At 38.9% G+C, this 13,070-nt stretch overlaps 2 non-coding genes across 2 annotated transcripts; both read right to left on the reverse strand.

The window, feature by feature from the left end:
* Positions 1 to 1,299: 1,299 nt before the first annotated feature.
* Positions 1,300 to 1,418, reverse strand: LOC145676240 (5S ribosomal RNA). The gene has a single exon (XR_014129336.1). It is a non-coding gene; the product is annotated as a 5S ribosomal RNA (ribosomal RNA).
* A 177-nt stretch (positions 1,419 to 1,595) lies between these two features.
* LOC145676261 (5S ribosomal RNA) lies at positions 1,596 to 1,714 on the reverse strand. The gene has a single exon (XR_014129357.1). It is a non-coding gene; the product is annotated as a 5S ribosomal RNA (ribosomal RNA).
* Positions 1,715 to 13,070: the final 11,356 nt, after the last annotated feature.

The following is a 13,070-nucleotide window of genomic DNA, read 5'->3' on the forward strand; positions in this document are numbered from 1 at the left end:
AAAAAGTTCAGAAGTGTTCCCACTGAAAATCAATGGATGGGTGAAATATCAAATGCCATAATAACATAACACAAGTTGTTTTCATAATGACATAATAAAAAACTATTAGCGCCAAGATAAAATTAGGAAGCAATCAAGAATCATCAGTAAACTAAAGATGAAGAAGAAGTTCTGAAATCGGCAAACCTGCACAGACAAATAAAAAATAACACTACATAAAACAAATAAAAAAGTGAAACACATCACTATAAAACAATTAACACTAATTCCTATACTAACAGGGTTCTGCGACAGTCGCGTCCCTGCCAAAACATATGCCCCACCAACTCAAATGCCTATAACTCAAATAAGAGGTAAAGGTTCAATGAACCTGGGACTCGGACATAAGAATTGTCAGTATCGCCTTTGCCTTTGCCTTTGCGGACACATCTAATTTTGCTGAACGAGTGAGTCATCATGCCACCAAAAACTAGCGGAAAGGCTGCAAAGAAGGCTGGTAAAGCCCAAAAGAATATCTCCAAGGGAGATAAGAAGAAGAAGAGGAGGAGGAAGGAGAGCTATGCCATTTACATCTACAAAGTTTTGAAGCAAGTGCATCCTGACACTGGCATATCTAGCAAAGCTATGAGTATCATGAACAGCTTTGTTAATGACATCTTCGAGCGTATTGCTGCTGAAGCTTCTCGTTTGGCCCATTACAATAAGCGGTCAACTATCACCAGCCGGGAAATCCAAACAGCTGTGCGCCTTCTTTTGCCTGGTGAACTTGCCAAGCACGCTGTAAGTGAGGGTACGAAGGCTGTTACCAAGTACACAAGCTCTAAGTAAAAATCTTCTTCAAGATTTTTCATTTCAAACGGTCCTTGTCAGGACCAACACATTATTCGAAAGAGTTAAATCACGAAATTTGCTTCATTCTGTTATGTAGAAACACCTTGAAATCCAATTTCTATATGCTGTTAGTAAAAAAGTAAAGCACATAGCGGAGATGTGTCGTGCTTGTATACGAAAGGCATTTACTCGCCGGAGATCTACACTTAGTCATAATAATTTACTTTTAAAAAGTGGTAATACATTCCGTGTTAAGTATAGTAGTAGGTGCACACGGATCGGAAATCAGGTTATTTTAATGTGTCGTGCAAATACACAGGCTGTTAGTGTAAGAAATAGTGGGTATAACGCTTAGAATATCGATTAATCGCTATGAAATAATGTTGATAAATTATCTCTTGAAAGTACTATAAAATTAATGTTTCTAGTATTTTCGTACTTGAAGGATAATGAAATTTGAAAAAGAGATGCCAACAGCACCTGGTGTTCCCAGGCGGTCACCCATCCAAGTACTGACCAGGCCCGATGCTGCTTGACTTCGGTGATCGGACGAGAACCGGTATATTCAGCATGGTATGGCCGTTGGCGAATGCATATGGCTTCGAGTGAGTTATTGTAGCTACGTAGGTTTGTCGGTGAATACTCAAAAAGACCACCGCGTGGAAAGCGTTGCTAATTGTTTTAAGTAATGCATGATTACGAAATTATCGTGGTGAACGATGTGAGAATATTCGTCTTTGTGAAGAACAAAATTAGAAAAAGTATACCAACAGCACCTGGTGTTCCCAGGCGGTCACCCATCCAAGTACTGACCAGGCCCGATGCTGCTTGACTTCGGTGATCGGACGAGAACCGGTATATTCAGCATGGTATGGCCGTTGGCAACTACCTTTTCTTCAATGTCCTGTTAAGGAAGTATGTTTTAAGTAAGAATTGACATTAAGTATAAAGGCAAGCATATTAACGTCGTTAACATTACTTGGAATATACTAATATTCGAATAAATATTTGAATGTTCGAATGATGAGTGATTCGGATGTTCATAGTGCCACTGTGTCCTATCGAGTTTACTATCACGAACCACGTATGAAATTGTATATAAATAAATAAAAATAAATCCTTTATTAAGTATTGATTACAGGAAAAAGGCAAACTTACATTCTTTAATGTACACAATGAAATGTATGAAAGATATTTTTAAGATATGTTTCACTTACCCTTTATAACGCAAGGTAGTTTTCAGTGTAGCATCCTCTTCAGCTGCGAGATAACGTAAGGCAGATGATCATTCAGTCGTGAAGCACTAAAATGTAATATACATTTTAACTATTATCGATAAGAATTATTTACTGCAGGGATGCAAATAAAGTGAGGCAAATTAGTAAATAAAAACCGATACTGTAACTGATAATGTAATTACGTATCTGTATTAGTTGTATATACAGTAATCGCACGATTATCCGCGGAGTTGGATGTTGGCATAATCGCGCATAATCAGCAGTATGAGCAGAAAAGGGAAATGAAATGAAATCTTTAGATATACATCGCATACTTATACCGGTTACGCTAAAGGAGACGGTGATGATGAGTACTGAATGAAGAAAGTGGGAGGAAACGGGAGAAACCCGAGAAAACCCATGAGCACGGTCTTTATGCACGACAAAGTTCACACGGCACGAGGTGGGATTGAACCAGGGACCCCAAGCACCGGAGGCCAAAAAAGGGACAAAAAGTCTTTCGTGCAACTTTCGTTTTCGGTAAAAAGTTTACACATAATTTAGAAAGAGTAGTTTTCTGGTCTTTTTATTTCACAAGTTGGTTCATGTCTATATTTTTTACATGCAGAAAAAATTTTTCAACTCCCTTGCTTATTTCCTGTTAAAGACCTCTCCTTTACCTCTGATTGTATTTTTTGCACATATTCTTATTGTTTTCAGACAACATTTCTAAAAGCGTAATTTATCGTCAGCAAGAAAAGAAAAGGAAACCTCGGATAGTGGAATGTGTACTGTATATATATATATATATATATATATATATATATATATATATATACGTATTAGTATATAGTTTTATTTTATACGTCGAATTACTCCCATACTCGAATGAACACGTCTCTTGTAACGAGAGAAAAGGCTTCTGTGATCCGCTATCGCAGCTGTGTCATATCTGCAGAGAATGTTAGGACACAAACGTGATCTTTGAGAGCCTCGTGAAAAGAAGTCGCATAGTACCATGTGTGGAGACATCGGGGCCATCTGAAGAACGCTTCATCATTAGGACCAAGGGCGAGTTACGAAACACTCTGGGATATGTTTATTAACATAACTTCTCGTCATTCTGCAAGTGTGGTGGAGCTCCATCCTATTGGAAAAGGAAACCTCGGGAGCCCTCTTCATGTGTAGGTATCGTTCACATGTGAAGCATGTGAAGATAGATTACTGTACTATCGTGTACCTAAAATCATTTTCTACGAATACGAACATGTCTACACTGAAGGCAGTGCAGCTCTTTTTCTCTTTTTTTTGGTCATGTATTGTAACGCGGGGCAATGCACACAATAACATGTAATGTTGTGTATCATCATAAAGGGCCAGGGCGATGATTGGATCTTGATGGACGTGGAGAACTGATAGGTGATGTGAGTGGTATTGTGATCTATGGTTGTATGTTTACTGATGAATGCATAAGGAGAGGTGAAGGGGTTGCCTTTTTTTTTTATGTCGATCGGGAGGGAAGCGATTGGGAAACTTTTGACTTTGTTTTTCAACCGAATATATTGATTGAATAGGTCGCCGACAATTTTACGGGGCGTCACGTCGTTGCCTTTTTCATGTCGATCGCGAGCGAAGCGAGCGGTTTTTTTTTTTTTTTTTTACGACAATATGTATTGAATCGGTTGCCAACACCTTTAGGGGCGCGTCACGTCCTTCTTTCTGTGCTGATCGCGAGCGAAGCGAGCGCGAAATTTTTGACTTTTTTTTTTTTTTACCCACAATATTTATTCAATCGGTCGCCAACACTTTTAGGGGTGCGTCACGTCCTCTTTTCTCTGCTGATCGCGAGCGAAGCGAGCGCGAAATTTTGACCTTTTTTTCTCTTTTTAATTCTTTTTTTTCTTTAAGAACAAATATTGATTTCATAGGTCGCCAACATTTTTACGGGATGCAACATCGTTTATTTGTTTTTCCAACCGTCTTTCTGTCTTGAGCCCCCGCCAAGTTAACTTTATGGTGGACAAAAACTATGTGCGGTGGGTTACCGCGGGGTTCTCCCGTTTCCTCCCACTTTCTTCATTCCACCAGCATTTCAATCATTTCTCATAATCAGCGCCTCTTTTAGCCTAAGCGGCATAACGTGGGACGTAAAACAAAGATTTCCTTTAGTTGCTTCCTGTCTTGATTACGAGCGCGAAATTTTTTACTTTTTTTTTTCTTTCTTTTGATATTATTCATTTAATAGGACGGCAACACCTTTACGGGCCGCCGCGTCGTCGTTTACACTTCTTCAGCCCATATTCTTTCTGCTTGTTCGTTTTCCGGCATCTTGTTATCACCGCCCGCGGCAATGCCTATGTCTTTCATCGCTTTTTGAAGCAAATCTTTAATAAATATGCACTCTCACATTTCTACTAATATGCATACCCCAGTGGATAGACTGTAACTAGGAAAGCAGAAGCCTGCATATCATATTATTTAACAGTTGAAAGTGAACTGCCATTTTAAGTTTGATTTTGATCAGATGAGTACAGTTCAACTCGTCGACAATTCTGAAGATTCTCGAGGTTAGGGACCATCCATTTTGTGCTTTGTAATGAAAATGGCTGCAGCCAAACTTCTTTGATCTGAATGTAACTTGGCATGATGATACATCTTGACCTGCTCTACAAGTTTATTTAGTATTTTCCGTTGCGCAGGCTTTTGCTTCTCCAGGTTCTCCCATGGAACTGAGAAACGTATTCAGTCGAACTTCTGCGGTAAGTCAGTATATCATCCTGAGAAGTTTGATCGAGATAGCAGAGGTTCGACTATTCGTTTTTCAATTCCATGTGATATTACAACACGGTGAACTAAATTTATATAGAAACACTTTGATTTTGTTTTGTTTTTTGCTAGCATTAAACTGAGAAAATGTTATTCAATAGACAGAGAACACCACTCAAAGAAAAGTACATCATAAGAATATATATATGGTTGCTGTGGTTCTCGGTTTAATTTGCTAGTTAAGAAACTTGCTCTAAATAAGTACATCTTACAGCTGAAAAACTAAGCCAGGCGATAGAATTAAATATAAAGTTATACACTTTTATTTTACGTTTACTAGTGTTGGGTTACTACTGTAAAATAAGTCAGTATATATGAAAGATAACTGTATTAGGTACTATTTTCCACCGGCGGTGTATTCTTGCATAGTGTACTTAATGTTTACAAGCGGGGCGCTACTAGTATGGATGCATGACAAGTGCTATTGAAACTCGAAAACTAACTGGTTTCCACTACCCTTGCTTATACGTATACCCGCGTCGCCTTCGCTCCTGTTCACTTTGGACGCACATTCTTGCTATCGCTCAGGCCCCCAGCTTTCTCCTGTTTTGGCTCCCTTAAATAGTATTCGTGCTTTTTATTGGCCACCTGGCAAAGCACTTGTAATGATTTTACAGCAGTAACTCTAAAATACATGTGTATTACTTTATTTAATTCTGTCGTCTGCAGATTTTTTTTTCCGTACAAATATGCCTTTTCATGCAGAACACTGAATTTTGCCTGTAAATTTTTGAGAATATGCTGTGACGAAACTTGAGCACCGTTCTTCTTTTCTTTCTTATCACGAGTCTTCTTTAGCCTAATGAGCACAATCATCACACGATAACGACTATTCTTTTCATTTAACTTGTAAACAAGTTGAACTAATAATAATAATTGATGTACAAAGGAGAAGTGTCCTATATATTTGAGGTAAAAAATAAAATAAATATACTTCTACTTCATCCGTGTTTACAAAGTTAAATGTTATCGATTTACAAAAAATGGTCACCTATCCACACACTGACCAGGCTCGACACTGCTTGACCATACATATTAAAACATCGGTCCCACTGAATACACAAGTAGTAAGCACATTCACATAAAAATAATTAAGATTACAGTATATAAAATGCGTTAATTAAAATAACAAATGCCTTACCTTATCACAGGCGATCCAAAGCCACTGCACATCATCTGCTACGCACACTATATTCCTCCAATATTTCACTCACTTCCTATATCACGCAACATTAAATATTAATAAAATTCACTTAGCAACATTTTCATTTTTAATCAACAATACGTATAACAATTAAGAATAAAATTAATTGTAAGCACATTGTTATAATTAGAATACTATTTTTTTTCGTTTACAAATATGGGATTAATATAGAGCTGGCAGCAACAATATATACAACTCATCCTGTATGTACCGTAAATCCTAACTTGAGAAGACATCTCTGACGCAAACAATGAGACAAGAAATCAAATACTAAATCCGACACATTTGGGGTTTATTGAACTTCAATGTTGGAAGATACCACCTTGTCGGTAGTACAAATGTAATATCCTTACAACACGCGGAACTTTTGCCAGGCATATCTAGGAATTTGGGAAGATTATTTGATTTCCTTAATGTGCAATGTATGATTATGACGCATTGTTATGTACACGCAGACGGAACCAGGACAATCTATAGATGACTTTTGCACTGTGTTTGGACAATTTGTTCGCAGAAAGTAACCGTTTTTGTCTATGAATACTTGACAACATGGAAGGTATGAGATATACATTTTATCCGCAAATATTATAATACAAATCATTGTTAGTTTGGTGCATGCGTGAAAGAAAGAAAAGGAGTAGAATTTTGCAGACGTCCGGATATAAAGCGAGAACTGAGAATACGCATCTATAACATCTATTTTCTTTGTGTTAATGATATCGATGAACTAAACGGGGAAACTAAAATACAACTGTTTGCAGTATAATTCGAAGTATAGTCAAGTGCAGAGGCGTACTCAGGGGGTGTCCACCGGGTGCGGACTCCTCAGAAAAGTTCCTAAGTGAACACACATTTGCAAACTTTCTCATTAAATGTAGTTATTAACAGGGAAAATATTGATGTATCATCAATATAAATCTGATCTTACACTTCATCTGTACTCTGTCTGTATCATGTTTTTGTGAAAAAGTAAGTGGAATATTTATCGTGTTTTCGAATGCAGAATAATAGTATATAGACATAGTGGCTTGTAGTATTGGAACCTTGCCCCCCGAAGCTTGGATCCCTTAGAAGAAAAAAAAATGCATGTGCGCCTGGTGAAATGGTTAACGAATTCAGTTCACTCGATGAATCGACAGATAGTAATACACATTTCGACAGATCGACATCATTCGACAGATAGAGACATATGAAAGTAGCACAAGAATTAGGCGAAAGTCCGTGCGTTTCCTCAATTCACGTAGGAAACAACAGAAAATATCAACTACCATAAAATAATCCGTATATATATTTAATTTATTTGGAATAAAATAAATATAGAAACAACCTGTTCATATATAACTACGGTAAGTGCGTTAATTGCTAACGTAAGAACAAATATGAAACAAGGCACAAAATAAAAAAGAAAAATAAAGTTAAAGGGAATAAATATTTAGGCTTGATTGTCATTCGTATTAAGAAGCTGGGTAATAAAATGTTAAAATCTACAGAAAATTATGAAATTAAATCAGGATTTGAAATAAAAGTCTATACATTGGAAGTAGGCCAGGGAGTTTGCAAGGCAGATGTGTGCGACACGCGTTACTTTATAGATTCCCTTCATTGAACTATAGTAAGCAGTACGAAGATGGTACTTTGCGTATAATCACAGGAAGGATTGAAGTTAATTACCATGGTAATATAATTATTTATTGATAAGTATTTCCATGTTAAATTATGAAAATTATAAGCACAAGGAGGGTGAAAAAGTAGTGTGACCGACTTAGCAATGACTGAAACATAAAATAGAAAAGCGAATAAAAACAAATGCCTTTTGAGTTATGTGGAATAAAGTTTCTTCTAGCCAGTAAGGAAGAATAGGATCTGGTGCATTCATTGAATACCTGAAAAAAATCGTTTATCAAAATAGAAGGAAACACACTTATCGTTGTGGCAACTACGAACTTCTGTTTACCTCAGCCCGCCTCAGCAAGTGCTTTCTATCCGGTCCGCGCTCCGTAACCAAACTCAACGCTGCCTGCCAGCGAAAATTTTATTCTTCAGTATCGTTGAGTTTATTGCAGAAAGCAATGGCAGATACGGCATCAGCACCTGCAGCCCCGGCACAGGCTTCTCCAAAGAAGTCTGCAAAGCCTAAGAAACCAAAAACAACACCTTCTCATCCAAGAACATCAGAAATGGTGAACAACGCCATCAAGAATTTGAAGGAAAGGGGAGGAAGTTCACTGCAAGCTATTAAGAAATACATCTCTCAGAACTACAAAGTGGATGCCGAGAAGCTTGCTCCATTTATCAAGAAATACTTGAGAAGTGCAGTTGCTTCTGGGTCTTTGGTTCAGACCAAGGGAAAAGGTGCATCTGGATCGTTTAAGCTTAGTGCTTCATCGCTGAAGGAGAAGCCTGAAGGTGGATCTTCAACCAAGGCGAAACGATCAGCATCAAAGGAGAAGAAGCCTGCGAAAAAGCCAGCAGCTAAACGTCCCAAGAAGACTGGTGAAAAGAAAAAGGCTGCTGCTCCCAAACCTAAGAAATCACCATCTAAAGTGAAGAAGGCAAAAACTCCCAAGAAGCCAAAGGCCCCGAATCCAAAGAAGGCTACAGCAAAACCGAAAAGTGCTAAGAAGGCTGCACCAAAGAAGAAGTAAATGTGTCAGTAAATCATCTGACATTTTAAAACGGCTCTTTTTAGAGCCATCAAATACTTTGAGAAGAGTAAAATTGTGCTTTTCCTATCATTATCACATGTTCATTCATAGCAATGTATAGTATACACGCAAGGGACTTTGAGTTTTCTTTTTAACCGAAGCACTTCTTGATGTAAGTGCTTTATAACAGAGGGGAATTGAGGGTGGGGAAAGAAAGCTTTCACGGGTGTCAAGAATGGTGTACTCGAAAAAAAATGGGGAACACATTACGTAATGTCAATTTGTGATCACTTACTTTTCCCTTGTTCCTATCTTCAAGTAGCGAAACAGTACAGAAAACGCACTTAATGAATGCATTTGTTAGAAACACTTTTGCAGGCTGACTGGGTTTGATTCTCGGCGGGAGCTCAAATGTTTCGGATTGCACGTTAATAAGTAGGTCCACGTTTGAAATAGCCTTGCTGCTGAAAGGGACACTAAACTAAAATCAACTCTTTTTCAAGGCTAGGGTGAAAGAAATGTTCGAACTTATTACAATTCGTGAAAGTGAAGTAGACTATGTTTCAATTTAACGTCGTACGATTATGATTTTTATAAGGGAGACGGGTGATTACGCCTAATGAATGATGGAAGTACTGGTGTAATGAGAAAGTGTTAGGAAAAGGGAACACGCTAATAACCACGGATACCGTCTTATAATTCGTAATATTCCTATAAAGAAAAATAATAACACCAGCAGAAATGTAGGTCTACAATTGAACTGATGTTAAGTACAAACAGACACTTAAAGAAAGTTTAGTTTAACGTTTGCATTCAACAGCAGCGACCTCTGACAAAATAATATTACTTTTGCTACCTTGGAAGAAGTACATATTTCGCCTGCGAGTTCTATCAGATTAATAACGTTGAGAAGGGCAAACAGTGGTTGAATCGAAGTTAACTTATGCAACATATGGCAAAATCGAACCCTTGACCACATAAAACGAAGATAATCAATCGGTAAACATAGGGGAAAACTAAAGAATATACTTGAAAGATAGGATGATATACGAAACGACAGGAAAACGAAGGTAGATGTATTAACTATGCAACATACGGCGTGAGAATTTAAAAAAAAGATAACAAGTATGGACAAGATCCTTGTTAGGATAACAGCATCTCTAAGTAGTGTATTGGTCCTAAAAAGGACCGTTTTTGAACTCAGTGCCAGAACTTCAAACTTAAGCACGTTCCCCACGGATGCGGCGAGCAAGCTGAATGTCCTTAGGCATGATTGTGACTCTCTTTGCGTGAATAGCACACAAGTTGGTGTCTTCGAAAAGCCCTACAAGGTAAGCTTCACTTGCCTCCTGTAAAGCCATGACAGCTGAGCTTTGGAAGCGAAGATCTGTCTTGAAATCTTGTGCAATTTCTCGGACGAGTCGTTGGAAGGGCAGCTTGCGGATGAGCAATTCAGTGCTCTTCTGGTAACGACGAATTTCTCGGAGAGCCACAGTACCAGGCCTGTAACGATGGGGCTTTTTCACTCCACCGGTAGCTGGAGCACTCTTTCTTGCAGCTTTGGTGGCAAGCTGCTTTCGAGGAGCTTTGCCTCCAGTAGATTTCCTAGCTGTCTGCTTGGTACGTGCCATTGCAACTGTCAGGACTTGTTTCAAATAATTGCGCGCTGAGGCATAGGCATAGGCATAGGCAATAGTCTGTTTACCATCAGAAGATGGAAGGATATATTAGCTATTAGCTACTTCATCCAGAGAAAATATTAATAAATGTATGTGATGAGTTGGTAGTATCGATGATAAGCGCACAACTGGTCTCAACAAGTCTTGACACGAAGGCTTCTGTTCTTGGATCTGCTGATTGTGTGCTTCCGATGTTGAGTGAAGCCGATGCATAAGTGCGTCCATCTGGTAGATGGTCCTGTTCGTGGTCCTGTACTTGGCCGTTGAAAAGTCTTCTTGTCTTCTTGGTTGGAACTTTTGATCTTCTATCTTCTTCTCGTTGTGAATCCGTGAAGAGTGCCAAAGAGAGAAGTTTTTGGCATTGAGTTCAAAAACATTATGTGTGTGTTAATGTAGGTGGGATGATTTATGTAATGTGAGAAGAATTAGATGTGTTGTTTTTCTGTGGAAATGAGGATAAATTTTTATGAGTGATATAGATATTGCCATGGGTGGTTGTGAGAATGTTTAACTGTTTTCGAAAAATTTGTCGGGTGGCTTGAGAAATGGCCTGATGGAGTGTTTTTTGTTTCGGGGGTTCTGTTACTATTGCAAGTATGGATGCTACCCATTTCATGATGGAATTTGTGGCTCGTTCAATTGCTTCGTTGATTTGGTCTTGAAAATCTGAATTTGGAGTGGTCTGTTGCTGGTTGGGTTCTTCTGCTTCTTCATCTTCTGGAATTGTGGAGGTCTGGTGGTGATCCTTGCAAGGGCCAGTTTCTGGTAGTGGTGGAAATTCGGTTGTATTTAAAATGTTTGGGATGATCTGTCTTCTTTCTGTGAAGTGTGGCCTCTTGGGGCAATCACTGCTTCCTGTGCGGTGTCCTATTGTCTTACAGGTGGCGCAGAACATGCGGTTAATTGGTCTTCCACAAGGTGAAGTGTGACTTTCGCCACAACGAAAACAGACTCTACTCTGCGTACAGAGATGGGTTAGATGGTCGTATTTGTAACAATTGTAACATGGTGTAGGTCGTGCCGCCGATCGTGATGCCTCAACTCGATGCTTCTTGTTGTTAATGATGATACCCTTCGCAATTAAGCTGCTAATGGTTTCTGTATTTGAAGAGAAAAGCCTTATTAGCGGAAGTGGACCATCAGAGTTGCGGATTCTTGTTAAGTTGCAAAAATCTAATCCCGCTTTTATGAACGATTCCTTGAGCTCTGGAATAGTAAGGTCGACATCTACACCTTTGATGACGCATGTATAAGTATGTCTGCTGTTCTTCTTGGTATGTTTGTTTGGCGGTGGTGGTAGGATTCCGTCAGCCTTTTTGATGTCATCAGGAGTCAAGATTGTTGTCATTCTGGTTTTGGGGCCAAAATCACTCGGTTTGAACTTCTTATGAAATGCTTCAAGAGCTTCTTGACACCTAAAGGCAATATGATATCCTTCTTTGTTAAGGGTTGGTCGGCCTGCAATGCAATATTCAAAGCCGGGAAGTCGGTCTCTGAGAGGCGAATAGAATTCTTCAAGGTCATGAAATTGGGTAGCTAAATGTGTAAGCACATAATGTGCAGTATATGAGTCGTCTATTGGCTTAGTATTCTTCTCTGTTTGATGAGGGCATGTTTCTGAGTTGGTGGTTGAAGTATCAGAGTTCTTCTCTGGATTTGTATTGGTGAGTGAATTGTCAGAGTTCTTCTCTGTATGTGTGTTGGTGGGTGAAATATTAGTGTTCTTCTCTGTTTCTGTAGACTGTTGTGTATCACTATCTTCGTGTGTTGAGGGGGGGTCTGGTTTGGAGTTGGTAGGCTTCCGAAGACGTTTTCGCCCCATTATAGCGGAGTAAAATATAACTGTGTACGTTAGCACTCTTCTCGTTGTTGTGTTGTGCGCGCTGAACGAACGAACGAAAAAATATTAATTTACTCTGTCTAGGCAGAGAAGGACGTCTAGCGTGTCTTGCTATTTTGTCCAGTGCAGTCAAGTGTAGTTGCTGTCAAAGTCTGTAGAAACAAGATAACGACTGTCAGAAGTAGTGTAGTGTGTTATGTTGTGTTTTTTGTGGAGAGCGTGGGGAGTAACGTGCTTAAGTTAAGGGAGTTTGTTTGATTTTTAGCTTTAAAAAAAAAAAAAGAAAAAAAAAAAAAAACTGGTAGGACTGTGGTTTGAGGATCCGAGGTGCTTTGACTTTTTATGTATTTGTTTTTTTTTCTCCTCTCTCTTCTTTTTCTTCTCTTCCCCTCTTCTTCTTTTCCTCGTTCTTTACATAGCTAGGAGAGAGTGCAGGGTTGTTATTGGTGGGTCTGTGGGAGATCTCTCTTCATTCGTAAAGTTGTCGATGAAGAACTTTTTTTGTGGAATTCTGTCCCTGTATCTCCTGTTTAGGTTGACGATTACATCTTTTATAGGTTGAAGTTTGAGCTTGTCATAGTATGGCTTGATGTCATCTTGGTAGTTTTTTGTGATTCTTCTGAGCCAGAAGCGCTCTGCACGAGATACATCTGCGACGTTGTGTCTGTTGTATAGAGGGTGTCCATAGAGTAGTATGGGACGAATTGCCATTTTGTATAAGTATATTTTGTTTTTGTTGCTCAGCGATGGATTCGCACATATGCCACTGAGGGCTAGGATGGTGCGGATGGCACGTCTTCTAGAGTCTTGTATGTGAGCGTTGAGATT

This window comes from Thermobia domestica, chromosome 18, assembly GCF_964235325.1.
Source record: "Thermobia domestica chromosome 18, izTheDome1.hap1.1, whole genome shotgun sequence".
NCBI classification, from domain to species: Eukaryota; Metazoa; Arthropoda; class Insecta; order Zygentoma; family Lepismatidae; genus Thermobia; species Thermobia domestica.